This window comes from Seriola aureovittata, chromosome 3, assembly GCF_021018895.1.
Source record: "Seriola aureovittata isolate HTS-2021-v1 ecotype China chromosome 3, ASM2101889v1, whole genome shotgun sequence".
NCBI classification, from domain to species: domain Eukaryota; kingdom Metazoa; phylum Chordata; class Actinopteri; order Carangiformes; family Carangidae; genus Seriola; species Seriola aureovittata.
The window spans coordinates 17,748,371-17,766,805 of NC_079366.1; the positions used below are offsets into that span (position 1 = coordinate 17,748,371).

The following is an 18,435-nucleotide window of genomic DNA, read 5'->3' on the forward strand; positions in this document are numbered from 1 at the left end:
ATACCGAGGTTATATGTCAAAAGTATAATGTTTAGAAAGTTTAAGTTGGTTCTAGATACCTCTTTATGCAAAGGAGATACGGATTCCTTCAGGCCCAATACGTTGTTTTCTCCTTTTCATCAAGGCTGAGCTTTCACAGTTAATCCCACTGAAATAAACTTCCCCAAACAATACTTGTGCCAATTCCTGCCATGTATTGTTCAGCTACTGTTTGTTGTCAGGGACTATTATTATTATTATTATTATTATTAAGTGGATAATATATAATAGTGGATCAATATATTATACACACCTACCTAGAGTGAAGTATTGTTTATTGTTGTTTTTAGGCTTCTTATGGGCTCTATATTTTTTTCAATTCATCTATAATCTGTTTCTACATAACTGGTCCGCATTGGGAATAATAATGTTTTCTGTCTCTGGGCACTGTCTCTGTACTAAGTACTGACTTATGGAGGGTGTCCAAGGTTTTGCACACATACTGTTTGTTTTTTTATATTTCGTAAGTTCATGAAAATAATCATCATCGTTGATTTTGCGGATTTTCTTGGAGGAAAAACATTTAAAGCATACTGAAGTAGACTATAGAAAACTTTCAAGTTCGCAAATGTCCTTCAGAAAAATGACCTTTTTTCGCTGCAACATTCACAGCACCACTATATGACAAAGTAATGACATTAGGGTTACATTTCAAAACTATATAGTAGAAAATAAAAATAAAGGGAGTTTAAAAAAAAAAAATCAGAGAAGCGTTTGCTTCCGGAGCAGCGTCGCCCGGTCCACCCTGTCGGAGAACAGCGGCATCTGGGAGGGAGGAGAAAAGAAACAAGCCGAGAGAAAACGGAGGGGAGGAGAAAAAAGACAGGAGCGCAGCGAGAAGGACGTGAACACACTGGAGAGGAGGTGAGTGATGTGGTATGCCGAGAATTTTCGCTTGAATACGGGGAGTTGCGGTCGTTGCAGTGCCGTTACAGTTTGCCCTCTCAGCCTTTAAATGACTGGAAACGTGAGTAACTTTCCATATTCTTCTGACGGGCGACGCATTGCTTTGGCATCTGAGGGGCCCGCTGTGTTGCAAACAAGTCTGGGAGGTGGGGGAGAGGAGACTGGGAGGCTGCGGCGGCAGATAGGAAGGGGGGGGCACTAACAGCGTGTGTTTCTTTGAGTTTATTGTCACATTTTGTTGTGTCTGTGATGGCCGGTGAATGAGTCCTCGCGCACTGTCAGAGAATGCAGCGGTTGTTTATGAAAACAGCCATTATTATGGGAACGTTGTCGCGAGCCGCCAGCCGTTGACCACCGCTTTGCTTTAAGGATAGCTACTTTAACTCGACTTGCTTATGTTGGGGATTTAAGGGCGAAAACGCTTGAAAATAGATGCAACCGAGCTGTGAAATAACATTTCTGAAACCTCACCACTCTTAAACTTGAGCTGTCATCATGTAGAGAGGGCCTATCAGCAGGTAAGTGGCTGGTAAACTGACCAGCAGTCGGCTATTCATCAAAAGTTAACCAACCACCAGACAAAAAGAAAAGCCTCAAAACCTTTATATACAAAAAACTACTCGGTTTTGTTCTTTTTACTGTGGTTTCATGTTAATTTATGGCATAATATCTACATTTTTAAACGGTTAAGGTGATGACCTTCCACTACATCTCCACCAGTGAGCTGAAGTTTAGTTGTGCTGTTTCTGACCACTCTTCAAGAGTGCACAGATTGGTGACACCAGGATTTGTAACCAAGTAGGGTTATTAATTAGTGCGATCCAAATAGGCTTGAAAATACTGATTATTTTTATATGACAGACCCAGATATTATTATTCTATGATATACCAATCTGTTTATTGTTTTTGTAATTGATTGTTCAACCTATAACAAGTCAGTATTTAAACATTGGCTTTTTTGCTTTCAAAAGTAGTTGTTCATTCATTTTCTGCCAATTAACCTATTGATGAACTGACTAATTGTTTCAGCACTAGAACCCTGACAGGTCAGTTTAACATATCCTTTGGTTTCTGTCCAGAGATGCTCCAGCTCCTGCCTCATGGCTGTGTCCTCTGCCTTGTTCTGTGTTGGTTTCTCTGTTGAGCTATAATTTAAGTAATAAATAGGCTCATTGTGAAACAAACAGGCATAAAGGATGGTATTCTCTTGACTTGTGCACATTACATGGAATAGTCTGGGGGCAATAGGCCATGCAGGCCCTAAGGGGATGAGGTTGAGGCTTGTATTGGTGCATGGTGCTGGCTGGACACAGCTAGCTAATCGTTTCCAGCCTTCCTCTGGTAGTTTTTGCCAGGCCTGTGAGATAATATGCTTGCTTGTTTTATACAAACAATGGAGCCACTTAATTGCTTGTTTACGTTTTGTAAGTTAAAGAATCTAGAGAGGGGTGTCAATTAATTTCCTGTTTAATCATTTTGGAGGTGGGGAGGGCAAAGACATGGCTCAGATAGTTTTGGTTTGTGCATAAAGACGTAGAGGAAGAATTATTATTGACTTTTCCTTTCAAAACCATTGACTTCAGGCGAGTGCTGACTTTCACAGGGATTGGATTTGTTGTTGTATCGTAACAATGTCAGAATTGTGAGACAGTTCATGTAGTATACTGTACGTGTTTCTGTGGAGGCAGAAGGGACCCTGAAGTTGTTGACAACAACATGAATTACCAAAGGACCTGGCTTCTGTTTTTGGACAGCACCACTGAGGTTTCTCTCCCTCCCTGCCTCCCTGCCTTTCCCTCCTGGTGACACTGGCTCTCATGCATTTCTTTTGCGTCACATTTGCACCGATGCTTCCTTGTGTGTGTTTTTGGGAGGTGAGTTCGTAAAGCATACTTATCATAAAGCATAAACAATGAATGAAACCTGCGATAATGTCATGTTTTCATTGACATGTTTTCTGTTTTACTATTTAGTGTGTATACTTCTATGATAAACAGCCAGTGCTCACTATTTTAGGCAGTGGTTGTGGTGGTTTTATAAGGTTTGTGCTGCGGTGTTGGCTTGGTGAGTTAATTAGTGCAAGCTGCAAAAATGAATGTGTCACTGACTGTACCACCATAGTAGAAATGGTGCACTGTCATCCTCTCTCCCTCTCCGTCACTGCCTGCCTTTCTACCTCGCCTCCCTCCTTCTCTATCCTCCCAGCCTCCTTGCCCTGCTGGCTTGCTCTTCATCCAGACCTGTCCCTGGTCTGCAGTGCGTGTGTGTGTTTGTGTGTGCAGGAACATGATGTCATTGCTAATTGCTTAGGGCTCTTGGGATCTTAAGTTGGTTTATATATTTCCCCTCTCCCTGCTCTTTCCTGCTCCGTCTTTTCACTTCATACCTCTTCCCCTCTTCATTTACTCTCCCTCCCTTCCACTGAAGCATTTCTATACAACATCAGGAGTTGCTGAGTATGGAAAAAGTGACCTGGACATTTATGGGCTGAGTTTTGGGCCAAGCACTACAGACAGTTCCTTTGTGCTTGAGTATGTGTGTTTGTTTAGGTTTGGTATTATGACTCTCAAGATGGCCCCTTTTCTGCTTAGGTAACTTCTGTCACCTCTAGGAGATGCAAAATAAAGGCACATGTACATTTGCACATTCTGTACACATTGCACATGGACATGGACAGAAATAGCAATTCAGTAATGTAAGCTGTCACCTTTGCGAAGCTGTGAGCATGTTCCAAAAATATGATATCTTAGCTAGCCTTAAAGTGCTCTGTAGATTGGATGTAATTATGTTGTCTGTGTCTGTGCGTGTGGTGTTGGGACTTTCTTGCCTTGCAGCACCTGTTAGTCACAACCTGTTAGTCTGTGTGTGGTCGAGGTCATGCACAACAGCTGATGAGAACGCATGGTGAAAGTGTGCATGTGCGTACACGCATGTGTGACAGAGTGCCTGTTTCTGTGTGGGTGTTGTGTGTGAGCAATCAGATAAAGAGTATGGAGATCTGTTATCATCACCCTGCTTCCCCTGTGAAACAATACCACTGGTCCGCCCTTGACCAAACAAGTGTGTGTGTGCAGGCATGTGCATACTTGTGTGTGTGTGTGTAGAGTCTGACCAGATTGGACAGATGAATGATGAATTAAGGACAGCAGATACAAGATTCATCCCAGGCTGTCAAGTTGGCAAGATAACCACACTGCAGTTTATTTGTGTGTATTATGTTGTGTGTGTGTGTGTGTGTGTGTGTGTGTATATATGTGTGGTGCTGTATGTGTGTGTTGTCAGTCTTTTTCTCAATCTCATTCTCTTCACTTTCTCTTTCAGCCCCCTATCGATGCCTCTCAATAGGGTTATTGTGCCCACTGTCAGCCAGGCTAGTGTGTGTGTGTGTGTGTGTGTGTGTGTGTGTGTGTGTGTGTGTGTGTGTGTGTGTGTGTGTGTGTGTGTGTATCTGTGCATTGTTGTTGCAGGGAGCAGACAGCCGTGAGGTGTGTTTGAACAGAGAAGGAGCACAGAGGCCCTGTTCATCCTGTAGGGTGTGAAACTGAATGATAGGGCCCCCTTTCTCTCTTTCCATCTGTCCCTCTGTCTATCTGCCTGCCTCACTCTTTCGTCAGTTTTTCACCCACATGCTTCTTCCCTACTGTCTTCTTTTTGCTCAGTTTTTACTTTGTGTCTTTGTTTTCTTTCTTTCTTTGTGTGTGTGTGCACGCGCGCACGTACGTACGTGTGTACACGTGCGTGTGTGCTGCCGTGTAATGTGTCAGCTCCTGGCAGCCCTCACTGATCGGCTGTCTTCTTGCTGTCAAGTCTGCCTTGTGATTGGGTTGTCAGTATGCATGTTATTCTGCCTACAAATTACCTGTGGAAGCAAATCAGGTGAGGGCAGACAAGTTCTCCACATTTAAAGGAACTGTCACACACAGACTAGGATTGATGCTAATGCTCGCACACTGGGTGCACATGTACACGTACTTTCCCACTCTTTTGTTTATATGTTTCTGTTTCTGATGTTGTCTTTTCCACATTGCTGCACTTTCACGCGTATACCCCCATCACTCCCAGTTCAGCAGCATAAGGGCTTTCTGCCTCTATCCTGCTCTCTAACACTCCTGACTTTCAAACACATACACATCATGAACATCACAACATGAAAGCCAGAATATGATAAAAGAAGCTGCAAAGGCCAGAGCCCAAGGTGCCTCTGTAAATTTGCCTACTGCAGTTTCAAAACAAGGATTAACTCAGAGTTGGTAGTCTGTACTTCACTTGTCTTATCCTCCATCCGTCCTGAACACTTCAGTAAATAGATGTTCATCTATTAACAGGCAACTCTAAAGCACAAGGAATAATCTGGATCGAGAACCCATGCCAAGTAAAATATTTACAATACACTGATATCTAGAGAGAATTCAGTATTGCTATTCAAAACATCTCACACACAATTAATGTAATGCTGTCAGGGATTGTTATCTAACAGGTATAATTTATCTGTATATATTCCACTGATGCAGGACAATAATTAAAGCCAGAACATATTAGACTCTCATTGTGTTGTCTTTCAGTTCATTACTCACAATTGTCTTTGGATTCACTGTTTATATTTGGGTTGTGTTACTGTTGTTGCTACCTTTGGTGTTCCTTTGTATCCTAAATAAAATCATGATGCATTAACATTTCAAATCTAAAAATCATTTCGATATGGAAATATTAGTCCTTGCTCTACAGTCTAGTTGAGGTGGGACAAATAATTTATATGATACATACCAGTATGGTCTCTTGAAATACATTGTTTATACCCTGGCAGTAATGTAGATTGCAGATTGCTTTGCTGCATATATTTTAACTCAGGAACTGTTGTGCTTTCTGCCAGGTCAGCCTTTCTTCCACTTTATGGCTTTTACATTTGAATGGCAGCACATGCATACATGGTTGTTATATGTGCGTGAGAAAGGCTCAGATGCATTTTTACATATTTGTTTGATCTCAGTTTCCTCTAGGGACATCATTAGACCAGGACTTTTTGTAGTCTGTACAAATACCGATGAAATGACACAATACTCTATAACAAATTCAATATCACAGCAAGAAACAGAAAACAACAGAGGCTGCAGCCACACACACACACACACACACACACATGCGCACACCTCCTATATAGTCATTGCGCATGCAGTAGTTTAATTTGACTGATAGGTGACAAACTCATGGTATGAGAATGTTGATTTAAAAAGTCAGCGTTATATTTTGACGGAACAGTAATGACAGTAACCTACTGATGTTGTGAGCACCTAGCTCATGTTATGGGCTGTTATGAGCAACATGAATGCCAGGGAATGTCTCTTTTTTTATGTTGGAACCTGCTTATATTGATCACAGTCACAGCGATCGATCGCTTATGGACTGTTTAAATAATTAGCTTATAGTAATCGACAGCTCACAGTGTTAATTTAGGGTCTTTTCATACATGAGAACATATGGAAAAAGAATTTAAAACTGTTGCCTGCTACTGCAAGCTGTCATACTGAGGCTCTCCGACTTATTCCTGCGACTGTCTCGTCTCACCATGTGTATCTCACTCACTCACTTGATTGGCTAAGTTGCATTATGTGACCAGTGCCATAAAGGTGAGAAAAGTTGTGCTGGTTAAATTAGAAACACTCTGTGAAAATGTAAGAATTCTCAATAATTTACATGTTATAAATCTGGATCATGATAGGACAGCATCTGAGTCTGGACCCATACCGCGGTCTACCTGTTAGTGGCCTCAGCTAATGTTTCACTATTTACCAGATATCAACTCTTCTTTGCTGCTCCATAATAGCAGTTGTCAGTGGCTGCTCGGTGTATGGTGAAGAAGAATTGTTTTTTTGGTAAACTGCAGTTTTATCCGAGTGTGAAACTATAACGTTTATCTATACATTACATGGTATCAGATCAGTGCATAGACTTGTGTACTCAGTCATTTCCAGTATTTATAGGCAGTATCAGAGGTATATCCAATACTAGTATCGGAATTGGAACAACTGTACTTTTTGTACATTAAATGATAAATAGATAAATAAAGAATATAAGTGGCAGAGGAATTGGCAATGAAAATAATTAATTGCAGCCCTACATATGTTCTAGCACAGAGTTAACTTTTCCTGCCATGGTAAAACTGACCATGGTTTTCCCCAGTAAATTGTTCAACAGATGTGGAAGCAATTTCAATTTGGTTAGTAAATCACAGCCTAAACAATAGACTCATTCATGATGTATAACATTTTCTGTGTGAAATGGCAACTCTGTTGCTTTTTCCTGAAAGGTTATTGTTGTATTTTACAAAGTTGTTTGTGTTAGCAGGTGGTCTTTCTTTCAGGAGAGGTGGTCCACCTCCTCTATTAAACTCTGGAACAAGCCTTGCTCACTATAGCTTTTGCAGGCTAACAATTTCCTCACTTCTCCTTCTGTTGAAACAATTAACCTTCCCAGTTCTCAGAGACTGTGAGCAATAAGAAACAGATTCCTGTGCGATGAATGCACAGGATGACAGGTGATAGGAATGTTGAATCATGATCGCAGTCATTGTGATGAATTAGTTCCTGACCAGATTCATTTCTTGCTTTTGCATCATATCCTGTGGTGGGAGTAATAATAAGTTAACATCTGTGGTAAGCATATGATGCACTGACAACCTTGTCTAAATATTTTTGACTGTGATTCATAAAACCACAATAACATAAAGAGTTTTATTAGGGTTTTGTAGGCTAGAACTGAAATTAATTGAGCAGTGTAACTTTGATAAACCACACAGTGCTGGAATTTGCCTCTTGGCTTTGCACTGACTTGGCAAAACAAGTGGAGAGGCGGTCTTGGTCCTGTGTGTGTTTGCTCCAAATGGTGGCGGCGCAGTGCTGGTCCACCAGCCGTGGTCATCTAGCTGTGTCATCCCTATCCAAAACCAATGCCTAATTTAATTTTGGGAAACAACAATGATAACTTCCATTGGTAGGAAGGGAGAGGGACTGAGGGAGAAAGAGGCAGCCATTGTGTAAGAGGAAGAGACGACAAGTGAGGGAGGGGATGATTTAAAGTATTGGAGAGGGAGCGTTCATTGCAGTGGTGTCTGTGGTTCCTTTGGCAGAGATGGGACATTCCTTTTCTGATGAGTCACTCTCTCTCTGATCCATTTTCTTTCCTGACATCTCTTGTTCTTATGCCGGTACCCTTTCCCCCCTCCCTCCTCATTTTCTGAGAGTCTCTTCTTACCTCTATTCACCTATTTGACATGTTGTTTTTGGCTAATTACAACAAAACTTTCAGGCAATCAGATCAGACTAGGCTGTGATATCAATACAGTCTTGTGACATTATCGTGGACAACTTGCCACAGGCTTTCTAATGAAATGTGAGAGAACAAGGCCATGTTGAACTCACACACACACACACACACACACACACACACACACACACACACACATTCTGAGTAGGAGTTGTGTCGTTTGTGTCTAGACTTCCCTGTCCTCTCGGATGTCCTGTCACATCTCAGCTATATATAGGAAATGCAGTCTCTCCACTGCAACTGCTCTTGTCTCGGATCTAACAAGCCTTTTGTGCATGTGCACGTCTGTCCACCTGTCTGTTTGTTTTCAATGAGAGAGGAAGAGGGCTTTTTATATACATGGCTTGCCTCCATGTCTACTGAAAAAGAGAAAGACAAAAGAGAGCTCTAATGCTTGCAATCAAGCAGAAGAGAAGCAAAAGCTCTACTAAAAATCACCATGGATTGTTTGCAGTGTAATTGTAAAAATATAACCGTATCCAAAAGTATGGCTAACAGTTTATTTATTTCCCTATGCGGCATTTAAGATGCTGATCACACTCTTGAAACTGAGGAGTAGTTTGGGTATTCAGTGCATTAAGATGATAAGTGGTGTGTGTTGGGGTGAAGAATTTACGGTTTGTTTTCAAATACATTATTAACAGTGCCTCACCAAGCTGTAAGAGATCCGAGTTTTGTTACATGACCATTGATTTTTCTGGCTTAAATGACAAATTCCTCTGTCAAATTTGTCACCAATTGGTCTAAATTCAAAGAATAGGTCAAAGTACAAAATGAAACTCTTGACTTGTGTTTGGTTAGTGTGCTCTTTGCATGGCAATGTCTGGGTTCTTGACACTCCACCAAAGTCAGAAACCACCACAGATGATTTTGAGCAGTCTTAATGCCGTTGAAAGAGACAGTGAGTCTCCCTCTGGTTAACAGTCGAAGTGATTGCACCACATCGTAGCTAGTAGCTAGCTCGTTCGTAATTAAGTGCAGACGACTGACAGCTAGTCGATATGGAGCAGCAGTTGGAATTTTTTAACTTTGGAGCACATCTTATTATTTGACCAAGAACCTGATGGTCACTGTGGCTGAACTCCAGAGATGCTGTGTAGAGACAGGAGAAACTTCCACATGAAAGGTAGTGGGAGTTTGAAAAAAAGCACCTAAAGGACTCTCAGACTGTGAGAAACGAGATTCTCTCGTATGATGAAATCACGATTGAACTGTTAAGCCTGGAGTAAACTGGGCACCGCTCATCATCTGCCCAGTACCATCCTAATGGTGAAGCCTGGTGGTGGCAGCATCATGGTCGGGTCAAAAAACCTGGTCCAGAGCCCTCAGGATCTCATACTGGGCTGAAGGTTCACTTTCCAGGAGAATGACCCTGAACACTCAGCCAAGACAGTGCAGGACTGGCTTAGGGGCAGCTCTGTGAATGTCCTTGAGGGGCCTGGCCAGAGACCTGACTTGAACCCAATTGAAAATCTCTGGAGAGCCTTTTTAATGGCTGTCCACCGACGGTCCCATTCATCCTGACGGAGCTTGAGAGGATCTGCAGAGAAGAATGGCAGAAAATCCCCAAATCCAGGTGTACAAAGCCTGTCGTGTCATACACAAGAAGACTGCTGTAATCGCTGCCAAAGGTGCTTCAACTGAGTACTGAGTAAAGGGAGTAGATGAATGTAGCTTTATAATGGAGAAAATTAATTCAAACTATTTTAGTCTAAGCCTGCAGCATAACAAAGTTGGGAAGAGTAAAGGGGTCTGAAAACTGTCTGAATGCACTGTAAGGTTAATAATAGTATAATTAGGTGCTGTCAATCAGAACATTGGCCAACATGACATACTAGCAGTTTTTCAGAAGTAGACAGCTATGGAACAGAAAGTAAGTATAACTTTTTTTGATTCTGATCCTTTTTGAATATTATTGAGCTAAATTCATCTTTTTTGTAAGAAGTAGTTAGGGCTGTCCCCTAAGCATCGATGACTTGACACATCACTAGATACTGGACTGTGAGTAGATCCCGAGAATGCTCTCAGCTCTAGTTTTCAGTGTTAGTAAAATTGGCCAAGCTACATTTGACCTAGATGCTGGTACAACTTTACTTTTATTCAGCGTGATTGACTCTTTGGGAGGCAGCGCTGTCTGAAGCAGTAGAGATGGTAGGATTTTATATAATAGAAATATGACCAGGATGCCCATTTTTTATTTCTCTGACTGTGTGGAAATCTGGTCTTCTCATGTGACAGATGATGATCAGAGGCGTCAAAAACTTATAGGAAAAACAGACTCGTGTGGGCTGTGAGTTTAAAGTGGGACAACTACTCTGAGGGCTTTACTGAGCTGTACTGTAATTGAACGGAGGTCGCAGTTAATGTATTTCTCATAATTGTAGGTGAGGTATTCTGAAGCAAAACATCAGTATTTATGAAAACAGAAAAAAGTATTTATAGATAAGAAAAAGCAGGAACCACCAGCACATGACAAACTGAAATACAGATGTGGCTTTACTTGTTGTTGTCTGACTCTACTCCTGGCACTGCTCGTTGACTTCAGCGTTGCGTCCAGGAAAGAGCTGTGGTCTCATTACGGCAAAGTGGCGAAGTCACGCTGACTGCATGACCGGCTCATGTGTGTTCCACAGAGGGAGCGGGCTTTAAGTTCTGAAATGGGACTTCCCTCCTCTCAGTGTGTTTTGCTTGGTGTCAATGTATTCGTGGTGTACTTTTTCTCCCCTCCCTCAACCTCCCCTCACCCACAGGAAAAAGTGGCTGGGTGAAGCAGGGAGGAAGGGGGGGGGGGTATCTGGGACTGGGGGAGGGGTTAACGGCACACTCGCTCCCAAGTTTCCCAAATCCAGGAAATCATCTCTTGGCTTTTGTTTCTGACATGTGTCTTTTCCACGTCACAGGATTTCAAAGTCTGTGAATGTGTGTGGGGTGAGATTTCTGAGTCTGTTACAAAGCTCTTTAACCCCTTTCACCTCTAGTAGTATTTTCACCAAGTTCGCTGGAGTTAATTCGTTAGGAATAATCAGTGTGTGCCCCAGCTGCTCTGCCTTTTACTCTGTAACATCCTGTTTAACAGTCAAGGAAGTGTTGATGGTTGCAGGTGAATTAGTGACCTTAATGTTGTATTCTCTCTCATCGGTGAAACATTTTCATTCAGTTATATAGGCTCCCTTTGTTGCAGTTTCAGTTTGCTCAGGGTCAGTGAATGGTACATGTACACACATGCACTCACAAATGGTCATCATTTATCTTTATTCCCGAGGGGTGTGTGTGTGTATCTGTGTTTTGTCTTCTCCTTTGTTGACCAATTAGAGGATTTTTTTTTTTGCCCCCCAGCCACCCTGACCCACCCACCCAAAAAAGAGACATGCCTGAGATTCTTTGGCACACCCTGAAAATTCCTTACTTGTTTTCCTTTCTTTTTCTTTTCTTCTAGCAGTTTCCTGTCCACGCCAGTGGAAAATGATACGTTAGCTGTATGTATACAGTACATTGAGACATTCATAAATTCACACACACAAACAGGGAGACTCTGTCAGTCTTGCAGTGTTTAAACTCTGAAGTGAAATTATAGTGGAGCTATTTCTCTGTCCTTCACACTTACTGTACACTGCTGCTGTAAGGACGATGTATGGCCATGGGAGCATGCTCAAACCACAAAGCTATAGTGTGTACGTGTGTGCAAGAGTGAGTGTGTGTGTTTGTCTGTACACAAGGTTGTTTGTTTTGGCTGCAGTTTCAGTCAAAGTGTTACTTTGTCTCTGTTATTTCCCTCTATTGACAATACAAGGATGCACACACACACACACACACACACACACACACACACACACACACACCTCCTTGCTCTTCTACCCTTCCAGTGTTATTTGGGATGGAACCAGATTTTGTAGATGGCTATTGTTTTCTTCCCTGCTTGCTCCTTCTTTTAGTGGACACACACACACACACACACACACACACACACTCACTCACACACACACACACACACACACACACACTGAGCTGGGAGCCCAGAAAATATAGCACCAGACTGGTCTAGTCATCATCCGTCTGTTAGCTCAGCGTAGGGCTGATTGATGTCTTTTTTTGGGTGTGTTATTCCACTGACTATAGCAGCTTTCATTCATCATGAATTTGCTTGTAGCTGTAAAATATTTAGCTATGGCATACTCTTCATATTAGATTACTAAAAATAACCTTAATAAACATACCCTATATAAGAACCTCTGTATGAATGTGGCTTACAGTGCATTACAAAAAGGAAAAAAGAAAAACCAAAACAAAAAATGTTTGTGCAAAGCTATGTACACAATTACATCAGTTATTTTTATTAGATAATAAGAAGATTATAATAAAGGGATACAGAACCAGTTGCTCAACTAATTGAAAGTAAAATAGACTCGCTTTTTAGATTGTTTCCCACAGCTTGAAAGCATAATTTAAAATGCTGCGTCGCCACTTTTCTTATAATTGTAGTTCTGATCATCTAAAAAAAATCCACAGTTGAGGATCAGAGTGAGCATAAAGGCACATAAAACAACAGGGAGTCTGTAATGCAGGCTGGTTCTAAGCCATTTAGAGATGGACAAAGAGGAGTCTAGCAGCTGAATATTAAAAAAAAGTCACTGCCTCTCAAAAGTGCATCACTATATTTTATATAGTAAGCTATAGATTTGAAAAGATTAAGTTTGACATAGTGGTTGGAATGTGAAGAGCTATCCAGCAATGGTAATATATGTCTTTGGTTAGCAGTGGTGCTAACTTCCCAGCCTTGTAGTGGAAGAAGTTTGCAGCTAAATGTAGAGGGCCCTGCCTACTCTTCAGCCAATCAAAATAAAGCCAAGAAAGATCTGGGAAGCTTGCCTGGTATTGTGCAGCTGTCTTACAAGTTCACATCCTAATCCAAAAGTTAGAAAAACACCCAGTTGCGTTTTCCATTCTGCATGCTTTGCTTTGTTGACATGAATCTATCCATTTTGTTTTTCGATGACCGGGCCTCTAGCTGCGACAGTTTTGCTTTCTTGTCAAGTCTTTTTTGGTAACAGATGGGGTTTCTCACGAGCGGAGGGGGAGAAGAGAAGAGGAGGGGAAGAGTAGCTGTAAATCAGGGTTGTAGAGAGAAAAGGGTGGTTTTATGAGAGTTTACAGACCTTCTTCACTTTTAATGAGAAAAGACAGCAATTCTCTTGTAGACAAAAGAAAAGAGGGAGCGGAAGGGGGCGAGAGCTAGAAGATGAATGTGGTGGAAGCCAGGAGAAGAAGAGGAGGAGAGGAGAGGAAATGGGCAAGAAAACGGGATAAAGGAAAGAGGTAAAAGTCAAGTGGGATTAGCAGAGGAACTGGAATAGCGAGAAACCTTGAGAGGGATGGGCAGGAAGGAGGGATGAGAGGACTATCAAACTGTTGGCAGGCATCCACTTGGCATACGAATTTAAAAGCAATCTGTCTCTGGCTCGCTCAGACCAGTGTCTGGTATACGCCAGTGGTTACACACAGCGCACGTAAAAAGAAACGGAGAGAGAGGTGGACCGTTTGCAGCTGCTTCCTTCATTCTCTCTGGAACAAGACCCCCCAACATACGTATGACACTTGTGCACACACACTAACAACACACACACATGCAGCAGCACAAACTCCACGAGTTAGCCAGTGGGTCAGAAGTCAAAGGTCACTGTCATGCTGTGACACATCCTAGATCTTATTACTTACCCTCCCAATGTGTTTCTTGTGTGTGTGTGTGTGTGTGTGTGTGTGTGTGTGTGTGTGTGTGTGTGTATGTGTGTGTGTGTATTTAACTGTTTACAAGGGAGTCCATGTAGAAGGTTCACCCTCATATTTACTGTTCATGTGTGTGTTTCTGAAAGAGTGTTTGTCTCTCTGTGTGTCAGTGCCAGTGCTGCCCTGCCCACAGAGGAGCCCTGTAATTAAGCGTAGACCCCCTCATCCACAGCAGAGGACTGCAGCGAACCCTTCGTGGGCGCTGAGGCCCGATCCAGAACAGCCACTGCTATCACTATCATTGCACCCAATTTGAAGCCGTATCCAGATGTAGTTGGGATTGAAAGTTACACTTTTAGCGTGTACTTGCTGTGCTGCTGCTGTGCTGTAGCTCCACCCAAGTGTGGAAACTTTACATCTTGTGTTTTGCATCTGTCTGTAGGCGAAAGAAATGATATGGCAGCTTCAGTGCAGTCTGTAGTTTGTGTTTGGACGGTAATACTTTTTTGTTGTTTTGGCTCTTCTCCAGCGTGCAATGAAACAATCACTATGAGGTTAAAGTGGTAACTCTAAAGAGGAACTCCAATGATTTTATGCATCAAATTGTGTTTGCAGGTCTTACAGAGGACTAGTGCATATGTGAAAAAAAGTTGTTTTTGAGTTTTGTAGCTTCAGAGGGTGCTGTGTTAAATCTGATTAAACCAACAGAGCATCAGCTGGGTCTGAAGACCACAAATTTGAAAGTGAAAGTAATGTGGTGGTGTGGAGTTTGAAAGAAGTGATCTTCCCAGACCTCTGTAGCCCGCTCCTAATCTCTGGCTAGTGGCTTGAGGCTACATTAATTGCTTGTGACATTGCATTGTGGATGAAAAGAGGAATAATATATGGAATAAAAAGACAATACCCATGGTTCTGCTGCATCGACTTTTGCAATACTTAAAAATATGTCAATGCTTTCAGCTTGGTTTTTGTCAGCAAGTAAAACTCATGCTGAGCTGGTGAGTGACTGACTTGACCAATCAGGGACATTTTATTTTCTGGTCTGATCAACTTTATCTGTATGTTGTTGGATTATAGAGGTATTGTCTCTATGGGTTAGGGTTAGTGTTAGGGTTAGTGCTACAATTGCATATACTGTTCATTTAGTATGAATGTGAACACCCTCTGTCACAATTAAACGCATCTAAACCTCATAGTTAGTTTCATGATACATCCAGTGTGTTGGAGTGTAGAGCAAAAACAAAAAAAGGTACTGTCCCATTGTGCGCACTGACTGAAATGTACTAAATTTGTTTGTCCTTGCAACAGTGAGGACGAATCACAGTGACTCTTGTAGTAATACTGAATACAACCTCTATTACCTGTAAAACCAGATCAGCAGTAATTTTTCATGGGAAATGATTCATACATTTTTAGTGTAGACACCCCTCCATACAAATACTTACACACATTCCCTGGTATGTAGACTTGTTGCAGCAGGATTCAAGGAACCGAACATGCTGTGTAATTTTAATCCCAGAATGCAAAATTTTTATTGCTATTTTCAGATTTTTATCCATAGCAAGTATAAAAACTTGAGCTCTGTGCGGCTTTAAACCATAAGAGAAGACATTACAATACGTACAGCTGGTCTGAGGTTCAAATTATACAGCTGCACTTCAGATGGTTTACTTTTTTTTACCACTGTTTAACACCTAGTGTTTTTAGACAAACCAGATGTTGTTCATCTTCGGTTATGTCAGTAAACACAATTGGCTCAGTACAGGACTGGTTCACTGTATTGTGGCAGATCAACTGTTCCTCAGTATGTTTATACGTTTACCAGCTCAAGTCAAATGATTCAGTATTTACAGAAGTATGTGCTATTCATAACTGCGACTTACATAAACCTTTGTGAAAATGTGAAAGTTATGTAATCCTGGAGAATCATTGTTTATTTATGTTTATTGTACCTTTGTACGTTTTTGGAAGTTGGGAAGAAAAACTTGCATTTTAGTCTTTCTTTTGTTCCTTCGAATGTTATCTCTAAATGCCCACATCTTCACTACAAGGTAGATACATGGCCTGATGTTTCCATATGCCCGGAGCTTAAAAGAAAATGTAATCTTCAACTTCCTGGCCTCATAATATTGACTTTAAGTGGCCAGCACTGCCAGTGATCGAAAAGGACCACTGCTCAGTGAAGATATGAAATAATGTGACAGATTGATTAACTTGTTCATTCAAGAGCATCTCACTTTGTCATTGAGCATGCAAAATGCCAGAAATATAGAGCTAGGCTAATTACAGTCTTATTTATTGAAGGTGACAAACTGCAAATCACTAACTCTCCTTCAGACACTCAGGAAAACAACAGCTCACAAAGTGCTCCCGATAGATTCAGTACTAAAATGGTTCCCTCTGTTCAGAAGATACTGTCCACTGACTAGAACGCCTTTCTCAATCTATGGCTGCATTTACTTTCTTGTCCTTCCTTTGTCATACGAATCACAACACACTTCGCAACTGCTGCAAGCTTTGTGGCCTCCATGTATGCTCAGAATAATGTGAAAAAATGTGTTTGTCAAAGACAGCTGCTATATGTGTACAAGTGCAGAAGTACAAGATATCCCTGACAATCTGCAGTTGCTATGTGTGTGCTGATCAGTCTATTCATCGTCATTCAAGACTTCAAAAATGTGTTCAAGGCTTAAGATAGAGTCGCTGAAGGAAAAGCAGAGGGAAAAAAGGAGCCTTGCCAGCAAAAGTAGTTGGGGTTTGGTCCTTATGTTGGCAGTTGAGGAGGAAATCTGCAGTGTATTTTGTCATTATGCAGACAAATGAGAAGAATTAGTGTAGGGTAAAGTGAGCTTTAAGAAAGAAAAAAATCTCCAAATGGTTGACTTTAAAACATTGCACTGATCAGCCAGTTGCACTATCTGGGCCAATGACGTTGAAAACCCACTGGCTATTATTACCATTTGAGGATTTGCCTGATTACCAAACCCTGATGACAGTTTATTACTGATCATCATGGATTTAAAAAATGTCAGAATGTCCTTGCAACCGTCAGCACACTTTTGACTTCATCCCTGCAGCTGATACTTGTTGCAGGGCATTGTCTGGTTTGAGATGGTCACGTTGAAGGAGGTTGAAGAATTACCAATAATTTGGAGTTAACTCTTCGCAAGGGCCAGTGTCAGCTGTTGAGCTAAAAGATCCATGTGATGGGGATAACATTTCTTTCTGTTCCTACAATTTTATTCCCCCAAATCATTCCAGGTGTTTTTTCCAGTCTCTCTGCCAGGGATAAGTGGGACTTTATGGTCCAATCTGACTATGCTTATTTTCTTTCTCTCCACTTCTCATAGAGGTTGCATGTTGGTGAGAACTGTCCACAAGTCTTGACTGCATTATGCAGTAATGTGCGTGTGTTTGTGTGTGTGTTGGAGAGCAGAGCAGGGGGAGTTTACAAGTCTCCTGTGGCATTAAGTTTATGATGGTTCCAGTCAGTGAAGAGTTGGCAAGACTGCACCAAAGAAAGAAATATGAGCTCTATACAAAATGAGCCTTATGTTCTCTCTCTCTCTCTCTCTCTCTCTTTCTCTCTCTCTCCCTCCCTCCCACAAACACACGTACCTTGTGTATTAATGTTTGATCAAGGTTGTGAATAATTGATGTGTCTTTATTATTTGTCCCTCTGGTGTCCTGCAGTCCTCTTTCCCTCTCTGATCACCCCTCCCTCTCCCTCCATCTCATTAATCCTACTTTATGTATGTCTCTCCCTCAGGACGCTGCTGCTTCAGTAAAGCCCTCCTGATTGGATGAAGAGAGAACCACTGACTACCAGTATGGATGCACTCATCTGTAGTTCTCTGGTAAGTAGCAACTGTAAAGTCGACATGTTTTTTATAAAAATAGAATCTTGTAAACCCTCCAAGCTTTTTTTTTTCGAAATTTTTGTTCTTCCTGTCATCATTGAAAATATAGGTCTGGTTCGGCTTTCACAATTTACAAGCTTTGCTATAAATACAAGATAAGATTGAGACATGTTAGAGGAATGGTATTTACATTGAAGGGACTAAAGCAGGGTTTTCCTTGCAACAATTTCTGTTGTTTGGGTGAATTTAAAACTTACAAAACTTAATATCATATCCAGGTAAGCAACACCCTTCAGCGTGCCATGGTGCCTCTATCTGTTAGGTACCACCTTTGTTGTGGAACAGGGAAGACACTGATAAAAAGTGTTGCGTCTGTTAACATCAGTGTTTACATCTGTTAACATCTTGATATCCAGCAGCCTCCTAACATTATGTATGACTCGTGTGGTGCCTGTTCAAAATGTACTTGTTGGAAGGGGCTGATTGTTTACATTCTGTGTAGGCAGTTAACAATACAAAGGAATCATTTCTGGGCTGCAGTGTTTGTCCTGTCCCATTTGTTACTGCTGGAGTTGTTTGTTCTGCTCCG

At 41.5% G+C, this 18,435-nt stretch overlaps 1 protein-coding gene across 8 annotated transcripts in view; it reads left to right on the top strand.

Moving 5' to 3' along the window:
• The first annotated feature begins 751 nt into the window (after positions 1-751).
• The window catches only part of apbb2b (amyloid beta (A4) precursor protein-binding, family B, member 2b), a 49,806-nt gene continuing 32,122 nt past the window's right edge, over positions 752-18,435 (top strand). For 2 of the 8 annotated variants that reach the window (XM_056371274.1, XM_056371279.1), the window contains exons 1-2: positions 752-903; positions 17,756-17,843. The gene's annotated coding sequence lies outside the window, so the exon portion shown is untranslated. The other 6 variants (XM_056371278.1, XM_056371277.1, XM_056371281.1 and 3 more) reach the window with 5 other exon arrangements.